We start from the raw sequence: 21,372 nt of genomic DNA, 5'->3' as shown, positions 1-21,372 counted from the left end.
TCAACAGCAGAAACAGCCCTGTCGACCATGCAAAGTCCTCCTCGATAACATCTGGGGATTAGTGCCAAAATTGGGAGAGCTGTCTCACAGACTAGTCAAGCAACAGCCTGACCAGTTATACTCACAGAATCATACCTTACAGACAATGTCCCAGACACCACAATCACTATCCCTGGATATGTCCTGTCTCACCGGCAGCAGAGAGGGTGGCACACTGGTATACAGTTGGGAGGGTGTTCCTCTGCGAGTTCTCAACATTGACTCCAGACCCCATGAAGTCTCATGGCTTCAAGTTAAACATGGGCAAAGAAACCTCCTGCTGATGAATCAGTATTCCTCAATGTTGAAAAACACCTAGAGGAAGCACTGAGGATGGCAAGGGAACAAAATGTACTCTGGGTGGGGGATTTCAATGTCCACCACCAAGAGTGGCTCGGCAGCAGTACTACTGATCGAGCTGGTCAGGTCCTACAGGACATAGCTGCTAGACTGGGCCTGGGGCAGGTGGTGAGGTGGTGACCTCATCCTTACTAATCTGCCAGCTGCAGTTGCATCTGTCCATGACAGTATCGGTAAGAGTGAGAACCGCACAGTCCTTGTGGAGACAAAGTCCCGCCTTCACATTGAGAACAACCTCCATCGTGTTGTGTGGCACTATCACCATGCTAAATGGGACAGACTTCGCGCAGATCTAGCAACTCAAGACTGGGCATCCATGAGACGCTGTGGGCCATCAACAGCAACAGAACTGTACTCCAAAACAATCTGTAACCTCATGACCCAGCATATCCCCCACTCAACCATTACCATCAAGCCAGGGGATCAACCCTGGTTCAATGAAGAGTACAGGAGGGCATGCCAGGAGCAGCACCAGGGATACCTGAAGCTGAGGTATCAACCTGGTGAAGCCACCAAGCAGGATTACTTGCACGCCAAACAGTGAAAGCAGCAAGCGATAGACAGAGCTAAGCAATCCCACAACCAATGGATCCGATCTAAGCTCTGCAGTCCTGCCACATCCAGTTGTGAATGGTGGTGAACAATTAAACAACTCACTGGAGGAGGACGCTCCACAAATATCCCCATCCTCAATGATGGAAGAGCTCAGCACATCAGAGCAAAAGATAAGGCTGAAGCATTCGCAGCAATCTTCAGCTAGAAGTGCCGAGTGAATGATCCATCTCGGCCTCCTCCAGTGGTCCCCGGCATTACAGATATCAGTCTTCAGCCAATTCCATTCACTCCACGTGATATCAAGAAACGGTTGGAGACACTGGATACTGCAAAGGCTAAGGGCCCTGACAACATTCTGGCAATAGCACTGAAGACTTGTGCTCCAGAACTTGCCGCTCCCTTAGCCAAGCTGTTCCAGTCCAGTTACAACACTGGCATCGACCCCACAATGTGGAAAATTGCCCAACTGTGTCGTGTACACATAAAGCAGGACAAATCCAACCTGGCCAGTTACCGCCCCAACAGTGTCCTCTCGATCATCAGTAAAGTGATGGAAGGTGTTATCGACAGTGCTATCAAGCAGCACCTGCTCAGCAACACCCTGCTCAGTGACGCCCAGTTTGGGTTCCACCAGGGCCATTCAGCTCCTGACCTCATTACAGCCTTGGTTCAAACATGGACAAAAGAGCTGAATTCCAGAGGTGAGGTGAGAGTGACAGCCCTTGATATCAAGGCTGCATTCGACCGAGTGTGGCATCAAGAAGCCCTAGTAAAACTGGAATCAATGGGTATCAGGGGGCAAATGCTCTGGTGTTTGGAGTCATACCTAACACATAGGAAGATGGTCATGGGAGGCTGTGGGAGGTCAATCATCTCAGCTCCAGGACATCTCTGCAGGAGTTCCTCAGGGTAGTGTCCTAGGCCCAACCACCTTCAGCTACTTCATCAATGACCTTCCCTCCAGCATAAGGTCAGAGGTAGGGATGTTTGCCGATGATTGCACAATGTTCAGCACCATTCGTGACTCCTCAGATACTGAAGCAGTCAGTGTTCAAATGCAACAAGATCGGGACAATATCCAGGCTTGGGCTGACAAGTGGCAAGTGACATTCGTGCCACACAAATGCCAGGATATGACCATCACCAATGAGAGATAATCTAACCACTGCCCATTGACATTCAATGGTGTTACTATCACTGAATCCCCCACTATCAAAATCCTGGGGGTTACCATTGACCAGAACCTCAGCTGGACTCACCACATTAACACAGTGGCTACAAGAGCAGGCCAGAAGCTAGGAATACTGCGGTGAGTAACTCACCTCCTGATTCCTCAAAGCCTGTCCACTACCTACAAGGCACAAGTCAGGAGTGTGATGGAATACCTCCCACTTGCCTGGATGAGTGCAGCCCCAACGACACTCAAGAAGCTTGACACCATCCAGGACAAAGCAGCCCACTTGATTGGCACAGCATCCACAAGCATGCACCTCCCTCCACCACCGACGCTCAGCAGCAGCAGTGTGTACTATCTACAAGATGCACAGCAGAAATTCACCAAAGATCCTCAGACAGCACCTTCCAAACCCACGACCACTTCCATCTAGAAGGACAAGGGCAGCAGATATATGGGAACACCATCACCTCCAAGATCCCCTCCAAGTCACTCACCATCTTGACTTAGAAATATATTGCCGTTCCTTCACTGTCGCTGGGTCAAAATCCTGAAATTCCTTCATTAATGACATTGTGAGTCAACCTATAAGCTGGTGAACTGCAGCGGTTCAAGAAGGCAGTTTACCACCAACTTCTCAAGGGCAACTAGGGATGGGCAAGAAATGCCGGCCAGCCAGCGACGCCCACGTCCCACAAATGAATAGAAAAAAAATCTCCCAAGGCCCGATGCAAATCCATTGCAATGAAATGGTGCAGTGGGTAAAGCTTCCATTTTAATTGGTTTTGTTGGTAATAGCATCACAAAAAAACCTATGAAAGCCCAGTGATTTGGGGAGGGCTGGGATCTACCATAACACTTGGCATTGTGCCAACAAGAAACATGGGAAAATATTACAGCACTCCCATTGTGTAAATTTCCTGCAGCATTTAATTTCTCTGTGTTTGACTATGTCAGCCTCTGTAACATTGATGCTCACAATGGTCGATTGGCTAAGCTTGGGTGTGGACACACAAAAAGTGTAAGCAAAGACATGGAAACTCGATCTAAGAACAAATGGCCAGCCATTCAGGGCTGAGACATAGAGAACGTTCTGCAGTCAAATGGTTGTGATTGTTTAAATATTCCATATATTGTCAACAGAATTTTGGATACTGAGAGAATCAAGGAATATAATAGGTAGGTGGACCTGAGATGGGAAATCAGTAATGATCTATGTATGAATGGCAGAGTAGTCTAAAGGACCCTACTCCTGCTCCTCTTATAAATATTTTCTTCTCTTTCATATGGTTGCATTAGGCTAGCTTTTCATTTCAAATTTTTATTGAATTCAAATTTCACCCTTTGCTATGGTGTGATTCAACTCCATTTCCTGAGATTATTCACCTGGGGTTGTGGATTACTGTTCTTGTGCCATTACCACTACAGCACAACTTTCTCAGTTGCTGACTGTCTGGGAAGAACATCCTGCAGTCAGCATCACGATGAAGCAGTCTGCGAAGAGTGTGCAGAGTCAGCATTAAAGTGAAGCAGTCTGAGAAGAGTGTCCTGAGTCAGCATTACGGTGAAGCAGTCTGGGAAAAGTGTTCTGCAGACAGTTCCAGCTTTTTTTGAACAAGAGTGACAACGCAGAAAGTCCGTATGTTCATTGGCTGTGCAGTCTCAGCTTCCAGGAATGGAGACAGTCACACCTGCGAGTTACACCTCCAGACAGTAACTGATCCCCCCAATATTTGAAAAGGCTCATGAAAGTAATGTGGGTGCAAAGCAGAGCTGATTATTAGGAATTGGATTTGAAATTAGAGAGGTTATTCAGAAGTCTAATAACAGCGGGGAAGAAGCTGTTCTTGAGCCTATTGATATGCGTGCTTAAACTTCTGTATCTTCTGCCTGATGGAAGAGATTGAAAGAGATCATAACTGGCGTGGGAGGGGTTTTTGATGACGTTGGCTGCCTTTCCACAGCAACAAGAAGAGTAGATGAAGTCAATGGATTGGAATTTGGCTTGTGTGATGGTCTGGGCTGTGTTCACAACTTTCTGTAGTTTCTTATGGTCCCGGGCAAAGCAGTTGCCATACCAAGATGTGATGCATCCAAACAGAATGCTTTCCATGTTGCATCTATAAATATTGCTGAGGGTCCTTTTGGGCATACCGAATTTTTTTAAATTGGTTAAAGCTTCTTCTATTCCGAAGATCTAATATAGTATACACATCAGTGGTGAAGTTAATATAATACTTAAAAAGCAACATAAATAAATGAATAGTAGAATTAAGTAATTAATACAGAATTAAAATGGCAGTACAGGTGGTGTATCAAAGCTACAGTGTATGTGTTAGCTCAAGGATCCAAAGCAAACATATCTGCAGGAAGCGTATAAAGTTCAAGCTGCTTTGATTCAGTGGTAATGAACTGAAGGCTGACCTACAGACATTGTGACACAACAGGGTAACTGATAGTTACCTGGAATCTTTGTACCAAGAGTCAGTCTTGAATAAGGTGTTCTGATAGAGTCAGTGGTCAGGGATAGGAGAGTGTGACTGCAAGTAAGGCAGGTAAGGGAACTTGAAGGACATGAGTGCAGGACTGTCAGCATCTGCAATTATTCAAAAAGTTTGAGATTCTCAGCTCATTTGATCGAGAGCAGGGACGATAGCATGGATGAGCTAAATGACCATAGCAGCATGTTACAGGAAGCCATTCAAGCATGGGGAGCCAATTGACATGTAGTGCAGGAGTATTGATCCTTCTCTCTGCAGCAGAGATTGTGAGTCCAGGCAGCTGTGTGGTCTTTCCAATGGTAGAGATCACGATATCTGCTCTGGGCTGGAGAAGAACATGCATTGGGAGGGGGAAACACCCAGTTGTTGTCATCCATGTTGACATGAATGACATTGATAGAACTAGGAAAGAGGTTCTGCATTGCCAGTAAGAGGAGCTCTGCAACCTAATTAAGAAGCAGAACCTAATAGGCAATAATCTCTGGATTATTACCTGAGCCACATGCAAATTGGCGTAGGGTAAACAAGGTTACAGAGATTTATGCATGGCTGAAAGACTGTTGTGGGAAAAGTGATTTCCAATTCATGCTGTACTGACACCAATACCAGAGAAAGTAAGATCTATACCATTGGGACAGGCTACAACTGAACTATACTGGGACTGGTATTTTTGTGATTTGCATAACTAGGGAAATAGAGCCACTTTTAAACCATATAGTGAGGGCCCAAATTTGAGAAGCTGTGGTAAATCAAACAGTGAGTAAAAAGCAACCGAGGAAGAAATTAACATGAGAAATGATAATGACAGGAAAGGGCGGAGAATACAGATCTAAGAGCAAATCAGCAGACAAAATTAGAGGTTACAAAAATAATTAATGGAGAAAACCTGGGGCATTGTACATGAATACATTAAAACAAACAGATGAACTAGTAGTACAAAGTAAGTATGATCTAGTGGTCATGACTGAGATTACCTTAATGGGGCCCTGAATATTGAAGAGTATGTGACACTCAGAAAAGGGTGGAGGAGTAAGTTTGTGAATTAGAGATGATTTTGGTACAATGGGGATGACTTATGTTCAGGAAACCAGGAAATAGAAGCTGTCTCAGGAAAGATGAGGAATGATAAAAGCAAGAGGTTACTTGTGGAGTTGGCCCCCTAACAGTAATATGGTAGGATGGGGTTTCAAGGGAAAAAAAAAATGGGAACTTGTCAAAAGGATATAATAATTATCGTGGGGGATTTTATCTGACATGTTGACTGGAAAAATCTGATGAGAAATATAGTTATGAGAAATTTATTAAATATTTTCTTGACAACTTCCTGGACCAGCATGTTATGGCACCAACCAGAGAACAGTCTACACAAGACCTGGTTTTGACCAATGAGATAATAATAGCTCATGGTGTTGGGAATGAAATATTGCCACAGACAGAAGGTTGGCTGGCTCACAGGAAGCAGAGAGGAGGCATAAATGGGTCTTTTTCAAGAATGTTTCAAGTGGTATGCCAAAGAGGTCAGTACTGGGGCCTCAACTTTTTACAATGTCAATGAATGATTTGGATGAAGGGACCAAAGGTATGGTTGCTAAATTTGCTGATGACAAAAGGATAGGCAGGAAAGTGATTTGTGAAGGGGACATAAGGAGCCTACAAATGAACACAGATAGGTTAAGTGAGTGGTCAAAGACGTGATAAATGGCATAAAATGTAGAAAAGTATGAAGTTGTCCATTTTGGCAGAAAGAACAAAAAAAAGCATATTACTGAAATGCTGAGAGATTGCAGGACTCTGAGAAGCAGAGGGATCTGGGTGCCTTCACGCACAAATCATAAAAGATTAGTCTGCAGATACATAAATTAATTAGGAAAGCTAACAAAATGTTACGTTTTATTGCGAGAGGAATGAATGCAAGAGTGGAAAGGTTATGTTCAGTTAATACAGGGCATCAGTAAGACCATATCTGGAGTACTGTGCACAGTACTGGTCACCATACTTACGTAAGGATATTAATGTGTTGGAAGCAGTTCAGTGAAGGCTCACTAGACTAATACCTGGAAAGAGCAGATTGTCTTATGAGGAAAAGCTAGACAGGCTAGGCCTATATCCTCCAGAGTTGAGAAGAATCAGTGCTGACTTAGTCATGGTCATGCAGCATGTAAACAGACCTCTTGGTTCAACTCATCTGTGCCGATCAGATATCCTAATCTGACTTCACCCTATTTACCAGCATTTAGCCCATATCCCTCTAAACCCTTCCAATTCATGTACCATCCTCTGGCAGCTCATTCCATACACGCACCAGCCTCTGCATGAAATAGTTACCAACTTAGGTCCTTTTTAAATCTTTCCCCTCTCACCTTAAAGCTTTGCCATCCAGTTTTGGATTCCCCCACCCTAGCAAAATGAACTTGGCTATTCACTCTATCCATGCCCCTCATGATTTTATAAACTTCTATAAGGTCATCCCTCAGCCTCTGATGCTCCAGGGGAAAAAGCCCAGCCTATTCAGCCTCTCCCTAGAGCTCAAACCATCCAGTGACAGCAACATCCTTGTAAATCTTTTCTGCACCCTCTCAAGTTTAACAACATCCTTCCTATAGCATGGAGACAGAATTGAACACAGTATTCCAAGCTAGCCTCACCAATGCCCTGTACGGAGACATAATTAAAACATCTAAGATCCTGAGGGGATTTGATCAGGTGGATGGAGAAAGGATGTTGAGACAGAATCTAGAACTAGAGGTCATAACATAAAAATAAGGAGTCACCCATTTTAAACAGAAGTGAGGAAATTTTTTAATCTTAGAATTTTGAAATTCTCTTCTTCAAAGGGTAATGAAAGCACAATCTTTACTTTTTTTTAACCTCAGAGGTAGATAGATTCTTAATTGCTGAGGGGATGACAGATGATCATGGATGTGCAGGAATGCAGAGCTGAGGCTAAAATTAGATCACCCTTGTTGAATGAAGGGCTGAGTGCTCTACTTTCGTTCCTTGTTCAGATGTTCTTTCATCCCTTCCTGCTAAAATAAAGTGATTGCTTCCTGTGGATGGTATCACCCTTTAACCTGTTTTAATTATCTCTTCTGTAGATTCCTAACCTGATACTTGAATCTCCAAACTTCCCAGGCACAGAATGTTATATTTTCTTGGAGAAACACAATAATACAAAGCAATAGTAAGTTTTAAAAAGTGCCTATCTAAAATATAGCTCCAGCAACAATGAAGAAAATAAAGGAGTATTTAATATTTTGGATCTGGACCATTCATCAGAACAGGAAGCTGTAAGATAAGCAAGCCCCTTTACAATACCAAACATACAGGGAGTCTGCAAACAATATATTCAAGCAAAGAGGCAAGTTTGCTAATTCCTGTCAAATAGAAGAAGTTAATGTTGATAAAACAATTTTTATACAACATGATTTTAACAGCAGGCAAGTTATTGCTAAAGAACAGTAAATAAACATTTGCAGACCTGCCATACTTCTTGACACACCTAATAACATAGTCTGGGCATCTCTTACCTGTATGAAGTTTCCCATGCTGCTGAATAACTTTTCAGAACAAAAATGCTTTAAAACTCCATTCAGTTCAACTGTGCATGCATCATTTTCCCCACATTGAATAAGATCTGCACAGGTTTGTATTGAGGAAGTTTTTCTATTAAAAAGGAAAAACAGTACAGCTTCAGTCACTCAAGTTGATAATGATGATACTGTCTTCATTTACAGCAACAATTCAGTTTCACATCTGCATCCAGGGACCTATCCTAAATAAATCCATACTTTAAAAAAATGACGTCCAGATCTTCTTCCAATGGTGAAGTCAGGCAGGAAATTTGTATTATACATGGGCCATTACAAGCACATTGTGCACAAATTGAAAATATATACTTTATTTCATATCACTCACAGGGATTACATTGGGCTATTAGCAGAAGTAGTGCTGTGGGTATGTATGCCCAGAGAGGATTAATCAGCTCTTCCTTATTAATGTTTTGAAGTTATTGCCATGGCATTCAGTTTTGCATAATACAGGCTTGTGATGTGAAATATATTTCTTTCTCACAACTGAGAATTACATGACAAAGTACTTTGGATATGATATTATCTATTGTTTAAAAATAGTTCTGACTTACAGATAAACCACTGAAAATAAACTGCCACCACTCTATATAGCATGTGTGGTATAAACACAGCTGGTTCTTGTTCAACACACGTGTGCACACTCTGATAATTGCTGTAATTCCCCTCTCTGAAGGTTTTACAATTGTCATCAGGGTTTAAATCTCTGAGTGAGAGGTGTTAAATGACAAGCTTATGCATGAGCAGTTTGTATCTGATTAACCCTAGCTGAATGATGAATAGTGCTGTAATGAATTCTTGGTCAACAAGCAACCTTATATTAATAAAAACTTATTTCAGACCTGCTGCATATTTAGAAACCAACTGTACACTTGTCAACAAGCATTAATGCTTCCCACTCTGATGATTCTCTGTTGTCATCCACCCTTATGACAATAAAAAAATACAACATGAATATTCTGTAATATATTGTAAATGACAATATTAGGCCAGTTCTGGTTAATGCTTGGGTAAAAACATTCTGATTTTTTTTTCCCCTGGATAAGAAGTAGTGAATTACCGGTAGTGTAATTTTGTCTATCACTGCCTTTTCTAATGTTGGCAATGATCAGCAGATTAAAATATTTCAAAAATAGCCAGCAGTTGTCTGCTAGTGTTTTGGCTGGAATAACATTCACTGTTGATGGTCGAGCAATGGATACAAATTCTATTCAATGTAGACTGAAATACAACTTTTATTTTTAATTATTCACTTCCCTTATCCAAATATACACTGGAGCAAAGTAGTTTCAGATATATGAAGGTATATGCAAGTACAGTTGGATATTTGGTGGCCAGTTGTGCGATTGGCACCTGGCACATAAAAATAACCAGTCAGACAATGCTTCCAATTAGTACCATGGCAGCACCAAAAGACCAAAAGAAATAGGAACAGGAGGAGACCATTTGGATGGAAGCCTGTTCCGCCATTCAATAAGATTATGACTGATCTGACGCTCCTCACATCCACTTTCGTGCTCTTTCCTCATAACCGTTGATTTCCCTACTGATCAAGAATCTTTCTATCTCAACTTTAAATATACACAAGGACTCTACCCCGACAGATGTCTTTGGCAAGGAGTTCCAAAGACACACAATTCTCTCAGAGAAGAAATTTCTCCTCATCTCAGTCTTAAATTGGCACCCCTTCATTCTGTGACAACACCTTCTGGTCCTACACTCTCCCATGAAGGGAAATATGTTTCAATGAGACCACCCTTATTCTTCTCAATTCCAGTATGTAGAGTCCCAACCTGCTTAACCTTTGATCATACGACAATCCCTCCATATTGGGAATCATTGTTGTGAACCTTCTATGAACTGTCTCCAATGAAATAATATTTCATAACAATAATAATATATATCAGGTATAGTAAAAACTCTGCTTCACCTAAAATATCATATTCAAATTGCACATGCGATCCACCTGACCTGCTGGATATGTTTGATATTGTAGTATTATGAGAGATATACTCTTGCTCATTATTATAACTTCAGAGGTTAATCATTGTGGAACCAGAAACCTACATATGTACAAAGTGCCCTTACCACTGAGTTTAATTTGATACACAGTTATCAATTGCTTGACAACTACACACCTCACTTTACAAATATCGTATCATAAGCTTATAGTTGTAATTTAATATCAAACCTAAAAATGTGATGACCTTTGACCTGGAAGTCCAAGAGAAAATTTATAATTTTCTATAAATGTCTGTGTGAATGTGTAATTAGTTTTAAAGATATTTGGAGAGGATTTTCAAAGTTTGCACCAACTGTGAAGGAATGAATTGTAATTTTCTTGGATAAAAGAAAGTACTGGTCAATGTGACTTGGGCAACCCTTCAGTTGAAGGTAGTACCAATAGGATTTTTTTTCCTTTATTCATTCATGAGATGAGGGCTTTGCTGGCTAGGCAGCATTTATTGTCCATCTCCAATTGCCCAGAGGCCAGTTAAGTTTCTGATGAAGGGTCTAGGCCGGAAACGTCAGCCTTTCTGCTCCTATGATGCTGCTTGGCCTGCTGTGTTCGTCCAGCCCTGCACCTTGTTGTCTAAGAGTCAACTGCATTGGGTCTAGAGTCACATGTAGGCCAGACCAGGTAAGGATGGCAGTTTCCTTCCCTAAAGAACATTAGTGAACCAGATGGGTTTTTCCAACATCAACAATGGATTCATGGTCATAATTAGACCCTAAATTCCAGATATTTATTGAATTCAAATTCCACCATCTGCCATGGCAGGATTCAAACCCAGGTCCCCAGAACATTATCTGGGTCTTTGGATTAACAGTCTAACAATAATACCACGAGGCCTCTCCACTCCCCATGAAGTCAAGAAACAGAAGTCATGAAGATAGAGATAAGGGAGCTACAGTACAGGGGTGAATACAGATATTTATGAGGAGCTCTGTTTATAACAGTTAAAAGTGACAGAAAGTTGATAAGAGTACAAGAGCAAATGTTATGTCACAAAGATAGGAAGGAAAGAACATAATAAAACAAAGAACTGTGAAAACTAGAGATCTGAAACTGAAACAGAAATTGCTAGCAAAACTCAGCAGGTCTGGTAGCATCTGTGGAAGAAAGCAGAGTTAATGTTAGTAGTAGTTGTGATGGTGGCAATGCTGGTTCAGAGGTAGTTTGCTAGGTTGATGCCTAGAATTAGAAAGTTGTCCTGTGAGGACAGGCTGAGCTAGTTTTCGCTGCAGTTTGGAAGGGCAAGCAGTGATTCAATTGAGTGCATTAGATTCTGAATGACTTGATGAGCAGGATGTGGAAAGAATGGATGAGTGGGTATAAGTGTGTCCAGAACTAGGCGTCATATTATAAATGTAGGAGTCACCCTTTTAGAACAGAGTTAGGCTTGTTAAGCAAGGATAGGAATTCAACTGGTATATCTTTCCAAGTTCAGTTTTCAAGTTAAATTCAGATTCAGCCAACAGCCCTCAAGTAATTTAAAATAGTATCCTTAAAAGGGACATTTGGATGATACTGACAGTTGGTATTCTAGTTCCTGAAATCCTTTGTCTAACTGAAGTGCTGATTAGTGGAACTATGAAGTGATTCTGAACAGATCCATATAAGAAAGGGATTTTTGTACACACTGTCTGTAAGGAGCATGGTCAACTTGAGTGGAAACTTTGTCGGTATGAGATAAAGGGATGAGTGAATATAGCTGGGAATTGGGTTCAAAGTGAGAATTCAGTGCAGAGAACATGGGTAGAGGTTTGATTTTACTGCTGTAAGTAGCTACACTGAAAGACAGAGAATAAATCAAGAGATAATGAGAGCATTTAAAAAAGGAAGTACAATTATCATGGATCTTCATGTACGTTGGAAAAATCAAATTGAATGAGAGAGAATTCATAGAGTGCATTCAGGACAATATGTTGTGGATACAACCAGGGATCAGCCTATTTGGGATCGGGTAATGAGTAATGAGGTAGATTTAATAAATGACCTCAGAGTAAAAGACGCATCAATGTCATTTATCATAATATAGAATTTAGCATTCAGTTCAAAAATGAGAAACCTGGGTTGGAAACAACTGTGTTAAACATAAATGACTTAAGTAAATAGGAATGAGGGCAAAATCGGCTGGAGTGGACTGGGAAAGGAGTTTGACAGAACAATAGAAAATATATAATAAAATAGTTCATAGCTCACAGCAAAGATATATCCCAGTGAGAAAGAAGGATTCTAGGGAGGCAATAAACCAACCATAGTCAAGTGAGGAAGTTAAGGATGCTATTAAAGTGAAATTTGGAAAAAAAAATCATAACACGGCAAAGATCAATGGTAGAATACGTTAGCCAGAACTAACAGTGTTATAGCCCTTCAAGGATCTATGAATAGATGCAAATGTCTAGGATAGGCCAATGTTTCATCTGTAAGAGTGTCAAAGATTATGGAGAAAAGGCAGGAAAGTAGAATTACGGATTATCAGGTCTGCCGTCATCTCATTGAATGGTACAGCAGATTTGATGGACTGCGTGGTCTACTTTTGATCTTATGTTTTACAGTCTTATGGAATCAAAGGTTATTGGGGATAGATAGGAATGTAGAATTCAGAACACAAACAGATCAAGTAGAATCTGATTGAATGACAGAGTAGGCTTGAAGGGCCAAATGGCCAACTTCTGCACCTAATTCATCTGTTAATGTCAATTGGGCAATTCCACTGCAGTGCTTCAGTTCTACCAAAACTGACCAAACCACTGACTAACGTTTATGAAAGCAGTCTCTGGGGAATCCATGCTATCAAGACAGTAGTAAACCTAACTAAGGAGTTTTCTGGTACAGTGTGTTATTTGGGTGACAACTGTCTCCAGTGAACTCAGGAGTGCAGCTACCGATAGGTGACTTGAGGATCAAATCAAAGTGGGAAAAGAAAGAGATCCAATGCACCAAAAGCCTGTTTAGAAAAGGTGTGAGATTGCATCTGATGTTCCTTGTTTATGGGAAGCAACACAAATGCTTATAAACTTGTGAGGTAGCCAGCTTGTAGCTGCTTTTGTATGTAACTTATCATTTGTACTAACTATAATTTGCCTGTTAATTTAAAATTAAAGTTACAAAAAATGAAATCTTGTTTGCATTTTCTTTCGTTTGGAGGTTGTTTGATTGTTTTGACTTATGGTTCACCAATATGGATCATAACAAAGTCACGGAAACTGCAATGTCATCAATCTTTGATCATAACTTCTCTGGGAATTAGAAGGGCCTCTACTATTCCTGGAACCTACTATACTCAGTACAATAGATAAATGTTACAAAGCCATGGGAAAGGCATGAAAGGAGAGTTCTTTTCATTTGTTTATGAGATGTGGGCATTGCTGGCTGAGCCAGTGTTTATTGCTCATCCCTATGGTGGTGGTGAGCTACCTTTGTGAACCACCGCGATGCATTTTTGTAGGTGCATCCTCAGTGCTGAAACAAAGAAAGTTCCAGTATTTTGACTTGGCGACAGAGAAGGAGCAGTCATATAGTTCAAAGTCGGGAAACTGCATGGCTTGGAAAATTAGCAACTGGTATTGATCTCTTGCATCTTCTGCCATTCTTCGAGGTGGTAGGGGTTGCAAATTTGGAAGATACTATCAGAAAAGCCTTATTGAGTAGTTGCAAAGCATCTTGTAAATAGTGCACACTCGCTCTGCATTTAAAAGATTTCAAAACAAAGCCAGCATGAAGAAACACATCTGCTACAAATGGCGTCGGAGGGAGTGAAGTACCCCAGCTTGTGTGGCAGTTTTAAGGACATTGAAGGAGTGTCCCTGAGGCATTCTGTGCATCCTGTATGGATGTTCACCATTTATTGTATTTCTATTCTTTGGAAGAGACAGGAGAAAGCAATGTGCATACCACATGATCTCTACTAAACGGTACAGCATAATTTAGATGTTGCACAACTTGCAATTTGAACAAGCCCAATTCATGGCATCTAACTGATTCTGTGAACAGAAAACAAAGGAATTGGTGAGCAGCTTGGTTGTAATAATGCCAGTTAATAATGCAGAAATAACCTGGTTCTGCCCACTTAGTCATAAATTGGCTATTGTCAGAATATGCATGCCACAAAAAAGGGAAAAGAGTATCACTGATGAAAACTTTTACATATAACGCTACTTATGATTTGGTGAAATGATCACATATCCCAACAAATGATATCATTGAGGGCCTGAATGGTTTTCGATCAGGCTCACTTTAAGTTATCAGCAAGCTTAAAACACTAGCAACTTACCAACTGGGAGGGTCTGTAATGGGCTGCTCTGCAAAGCAGAGTCAGATATATAATCTTAGGCATAGAAGGCTATATACCCAACTTTCTAGTGACTAGAATAACCAGAATGCTCATACTATAGTAGCAATATCACATGCCAGAGGCCCAAACAGATGCTCTGGGGTCCTGGATTAAGTCCTACCATGGCAATTGATGGATATAAGATTAATTAATCAACTTAGAATTGAAAAATGGTCTTAGTAATGATGGTGATAACTCATTTCATTCACTAATGGCTTTAGAAAACTAAATCTGCAATGAATATCTGGTCTAACCTATATATGGCTCCAGACCCACAGCAGCATGGTTGACTCTTAATTGTACTCAAGAGCAATTAGCGATGGACAATAAGCACTGGCATTCCATGAATAATATAATATCTAATAAATAGGGAATTATATACGCAAAGTTTCCTGTTATATCACTCAGATGATAATACAAATATGGTTTCTCCATACAAATTCAACTGCTAATAAGGTATTTGAAACAGAGTGCACCATTTAATAACACCTGACTGGATTCCAATAGCAGACCCAAACATTGGCAGCATTTCTGTTCAACCTGAGAAGGTTGGACAATGACAATCATGTAACAATTGACCAAAAATGTGGAAGTGGTGTGGAGTGGTTTGGAAGAAGTCTCCAAACCTATCAGTTGATGAGCTGAGTGATTTGGGCACCATTTTTAAGTGACATTCAGATATACAGCCAGTGACTACAAAGCAGTAACTTGAACATTGCAGAGAGGGAGAAAAATCCAACTCTTGCCAATAACTCCAGACTCAGCCTTCTCTCCTGTTAGTGAACCTTAAGACCATCAGCCTGACATCCAGTTCTTCCATATGTGTCCTGATCTGTGATCAGCCTCAATAAGGGAGCAGGCTCAGAACAGACTAAGAATGGCCCCATGGCTCAGTCATTCCTCCCTGCAGATTCTCCTGCAGGCTGCCCTGGAATGACAGGAGATTTTCTTTCGTAGGATGGCATCAGGAGACTGCCACTTGCTCAAGGAAAAAGATTACACTAGGGATTAGTGGCAGTTCTTAGTTTTATTTCACATTATCAGCAGTGAAGTTCATAGGCATGTTGGTGCAATGCCAAAAGTGGGTCAATGATATCGTCCAGGCTGCTCGAGTAAGTATCACAGAATCATTAGAATATTTTGACTTTGATATGGGGAACAAGCAATGTGTCTCACTGAAGGTGAGGTGACAGGAAAGGGCAGGCACGAGAAGTGATGTCATAGTGGTAATGTCGCTGGACAAATAGCCTAGATCCCTGGGTTAATGTTCTGGGCTTGGGTTCAAATCTCACACTGCAGAAGGTGAAATTTTAAATGAATATTAAAAAAAGATCTGAAATAAAAAGCTAGCCTAATGGTAACCATGTAGCCATTGTCAAGTGTCATTAAAAAGTCCATCTGGTTCACTTACGTCCTTGAGGGAAGGAAATCTGCCACCCTTACCTGGTCTGTCCTACATGTGACTCCAGACCCACAACAATGTGGCTGACTCCGAATTGCTTTCTTTCAAAGAAAATAAATTCAAAGCTCAGTAGCCAATGTGTCATCAGAGTTGTACAGAGAAGACGCTGTGTCAATGTGAGTAACAGGTTTTATTCATAGTACTTTAAAATATCAGTATCAAAGTTCTAACCTCCAGCAACTTCTACAGTTTGTTTTAGAACACAGAACATACAACAGTACAGCACAGTACAGGCCCTTCGGCCCAACACGTTGTATCGACCTATTATCCTACGCTAAGATCAAACTACCCTGCAAAACTACCCTGTTTTCGTGGAGTCCACTCCCAGGCTTAACTAATCAAGCACAGTGAGCATTAATAATAAATAGACTCACATAATTAAGCACAGAAAAACTGAACATTACATCTTATCAAACTAAAGCCCTTCTTTTGAATTAAATGATCCAACATTGATTCATTTCGCAAAGTTCAGCTTCTCAGTTTTCGTTAAGTACAAAAGTAGTGTTTAAGATATGAAGATCTCTAATGAATCTGCTGACAATGATGAATTTTAGATTGTAGTTCTGTGTGATCATTCAGTTGAGGGAACCTGCTAGATACTCAATCCCAAAGTTGTACTGATAAGGATAATCCAACCATCTGTGGATATGTATAGGTCAATGACTAGATCCTGGCATAGATAGCAATGTAAAGGATTTGATGATCATTGCATGGAATGAACTTTCTATCGTTGAGATAAATGTGTTAATATTCATAAACATAGATGTAGGCTAATGATTCCCAATCTCCAGCAAAGTATTTACATCAGTGTCCAACAATGGGTATGGTGCATAGGAGATTAGTCATTCATTTCCTTCAAATTAATACAATTACATTTTCTGATGAATGTTGTAATTTCCGCACATAGGCTGGACTCTGTGATCCTCTAGCTGCACCCTGAGGAGGAAAGAATCACTATCCTACAGGGTACACATCATACCTTCCCCTGCACTTTCCACCAATACAGGGACAGTCACCTCAGTGAATATGCAATCATATTTAGCGTCAGAGTCACCATTTGATAAACATATCAGACAGGGAAGCTGATAAACGCTATAACAGCTGAGGGCCCTGATAGTTGGAGGCCAGACCAATACTGAGCCACAGAATTTTTGGACATGAAGATAATAATAAGATCCCTTTGGATAATCAGCATCTAGAGTCATCTATAAGATTGGGAAGCTGTAGTAAATCAAAGAGTAGAAACAAGGGAGAAAGGTATTAATATGATAAATAATAAACAGACCATGACAGGAATGGATAGGGAGTACACATCAACAGATAAGGCTAGAGATTACAAGTATAATTAAAGGACAAAATTAAAAATTTTGCTTCTGAATGCACGTAGCATTTGGAACAAACCAGATGATCTGGTAGGTAATAGTGTATTCAATATCATGCAATTAAAGTAATATTTTAATGTATATTTATATGGTAACAAATAATTTATGAAGCCACATTTTCTTAGCGAGTCCTCTCACCTTTTGTTTGGATGCTGTGTTTAAAGTAGATTTTATTGCTATAAAATGTACATAATGTGTTGACGACCTTTGACTGGGAGTGCAATGCAGTGAGAAATATTTGTAATTTACTTAAAATATCTAGAGAATCTTATTCATTTTAAGAATGTTTGAAAAGGACTTTTAAGAGTTCAGAAAGAGATCAAGTATAATTTTCTCGGGTATTAAAAAAGTCAGCCATACGAACCGGGAACCCTTGCCTTGAAGCAGTGCCACCAGTAAAATAGTTAAGAGATGAAAGCCATATGACTAGCAGACACAAAGGAAAGCTACAAGCAATGAAGCTGAATCCATAGAAGCAGACACAAAGAGAAAGTAGATAGAGACAGAAATACAAAACGCATAGAATTTTTTTGTGAGGAAGAAAAGCAAATCTCTTTCACGCAAAGATTAGGTTTTTTTCTGTACAACAGAAAAAAAAAGAGAATACATCTTGAAGGTTGTGTGAAAGCTAGTTAAAAAAGGTCTGAAACTTTTTTTAAAAGGATGTGTAAATAATTCAGAGGCGCTACAGAATTAGATGTATAGTAGTAAGTAGCCAAACCATAAACTGAAGTGTTATTAGTTGGTAGTTTGTAAGGAAACACTGGAAAGCTACATCATCAGGACTGTTCTGACCCAAGGGAGAAAATGTTCATGACAGTATGCCTTACCAATGATAATTATATCGGTAAAACATGAGGGTGAAATCTGAATAAGGCTCCTAATCTACCCTGCACAAATAAACAACACAGAAAACAAAGAAAAGTACAGCACAGGAACAGGCACTTCAGCCCATTATATCTGTGCTGACCATGATGTCATTCTAAACCAGTCCCATCTGCCTGCACATTATCAGTATCCCGCTATTCTGTCTAAATACCTCTTAAATGTTGCTATTGTATCACAATACTGTGCAGCTTCACAATGACATGCAGACAGAAGGTAAATGCTTATGATCCTGTGAGAGATACTTTCGTTGTATCAACTACCTTAAATTGAAATTCATCCTTTCAAGTGAAACACAATTGGTCTGGTAAATTTGTTTAACTTACATAACTTACACATAATTACAAAAAGTGAAATATTGTTTATAATTTCTTCTTTGGATGGGGTGTTCATTTATTAAAATGGATGGTTTTGATCTATGGTTCTCACATAGGGATTGCGACAAGGGTGGAAGACTGGGGATTAGTTTCTACGAGGGGCTTCTCTATAGGTCAGCAAAAGAGATGTGGAAACCTCAAAATAAATGATATTTTCACTATTTTAAAAGCTTATTTAATAGTTCTCTGAAGATCTGGCATACAGGAGGTCTCTTGTGGAAATTCAGCCCATTGTCTGATCTACCTTAATTTTTTATACAGTTGTACCATTGCTGTGAGATTAATTTGATTGAAAGACTATACAGTATGGGATTACAATCCATCAACAGATGTTGAAGATATCTTTCTTACAAAGAGCACTCTGTTCTATCCACGAAGAGAAGATTATTTTAGAGAATCTTTACTGAGTTTTTGTTTTTCCATTCACATACAGACAACATACATTATATATACATATATATATATCTTTTAACTTTTAAAAAGATTAGTGTAATTTTATAATGGCTGATTCTTAGTTATTATTAATATTAATAATCTTTGGTGGGATATTCTAGGTAAACTAGACTTTGTTTTAATAAAGCAAGTGTCTTCTGAGAGTTCCATAAATAATTTATTGCACTGTTCCATTTGATGACTCATCATGAATTGATATATTGATTTATGACCCTAACATTCCATATTTATTATTCTTAAAATGTATGTAGATCACTACAGCAGTACTTAGGCCTGTGGTTTATTGTTAATGAACGTAAATGTTGGAAAAATAAAATTTGGCACTGGCACCAAATTACAGTCATACATTTTGTGTTAGCATCCATGATAGCCAGCTGTACATTTTAGGCACACAATGTGAGAGAGGAACATAAGGTGCAACAAGAATACCTTCATAAGTTGTACCAGATCTCTCAAACACATACTTGCGGAAAGTGATCACTCATCTCATTTGTAACTGGCCAAATCAAAAACAATGGAATAAGCTGTGACCTGGCCTAGAAACTCCAGAAGGCCCTATTGTTTCCCAGCCCCTAAAACTTGACTGTAAAGAATAGGGTATGTCAGAACTTATTTTTCCTTTATTCTTTTATGGGATGTTGGCATCGCTGGCAAAGCTGCATTTGTTACCCATCCCTGGTAGCTCTTTACTTACTAGGTCTTTGAAGGCACTTGGAAGTGAACCACATTGTTGTGGATTTGGAGTGAAATGTAGGCAAGACCAAGTAAAATTGGTAAATTTTAGCAACCCAAATAAGTTTTTATGACAAGTAAGCTAGTTTTGTGACAACATTATTGAAGAGTTTTCAATTCCAGATTTAATAATTGAATATAAGCTCTATCAGTTGCGTAGAGGCATGTGAAACTATGACTCTCCCTGGCCCCAAAGCATTAGTCTGGCTTCTGGATTACTAGTCCAGTGTTATGATCACTATGCCACTGTCTCCCTGACAGTATAGTGATTATACAAAGAACAAAGAACAGTACAGCATAGGAACAGGCCCTTTGGCCATCCAAGACTGTGCTGAAGTGTGATGCCTTTCTAACTAAAAAACTTTTGCCTCTTCATGGTCCATATCTCTCTATTCCCTACCTGTTCATGTATCTGTCAAGATGCCTTTAAACATTGCAGTAGTACAACCTGATGCAGTGCACTCATTCAAGAAAAACTTTAAACAGAATTTAACAAGATGGATTAAAATGGTATAATTTGGAAGGTCAATCGCCACATGGGTGAGACTCCTTTCTATGTGTTTTAAAGAAAGCTGTCATCATAAGATTTTAAGAGTCAAAAGATCTGAAGTCGCAATGGCTACCATGGAACTCAGACTGATCCTTGACAGCTGCATGCCCCCTCTAAAATATTTCCATTTTGTTCTACTGGAGAGTGTGGACTAGCCAACTGCTCAGTGCGACCCAATTCCTGCTGTGTGAGAGACTGTGTGAAAAAGTGTTTGTCCATTCTGCCTGCTTTTTAATCAGCTGGCAAAGACAGAGGAAATGGGGAAGATAGTGGAGATGTTGGGAGAGTAGAGAGGAGAGGGTAGTGAAGAGAGTGTTAGATTTTGGGGATTTTGTACCACAGTTACCTAATATAGACAGTCAAGTTTAGTCATTTGTCTAAGAAGTGGCATTTCAGATCTGATATGTTAGTTAACGAGGCAAAATAACTATAAGCCCCTCGAATATTGTGGAAGATTCATGGATGCCAGAGGATGAAGAGGAGTGTATTGATCTCATTAAAGTTTTGAAGGCAGCATCTAGCTCTCTAGCTGAAGTGTTGGGGAAGTCTCCCTGGGTCTTCCCCACTCCTCTTTTGATCGATCTTGCATCGAAAGGAGACAGCTGCATGTGAGGCATTGCCAAATATATCAACATCAGCAGCAAAAGGAGCCTCTACATCCACACAACATTTCATCCATTTCTTGTTCACAGGGGATGCAGAAGGTTACATCTCTGCAATGGATAACTTCTCTAAATTTCACATTGTTCACAGTGACATGCCCATTGTTGACAGAATGAGTGCTATTTTCAGTTTATTCAGTGTCCCAGATCAGTCATTTATATAAATGATTTGGATGTGAACATAGGAGGTAAGGTTAGTAAGTTTGCAGGTGACAGCAAAATTGGTGGTCTATTGGACAATGAAGAAGGTTACCTCAGAGTACAACAGGACCTTGATCAGATGGGCCAAATGTTCTGAGGAGTGGCAAATGG

Source organism: Rhincodon typus, chromosome 1, assembly GCF_021869965.1.
Source record: "Rhincodon typus isolate 14 chromosome 1, sRhiTyp1.1, whole genome shotgun sequence".
Lineage (NCBI taxonomy): Eukaryota > Metazoa > Chordata > Chondrichthyes > Orectolobiformes > Rhincodontidae > Rhincodon > Rhincodon typus.
The sequence above is the reverse complement of the archived record's forward strand: the minus strand, read 5'-3'. Positions refer to the sequence as shown.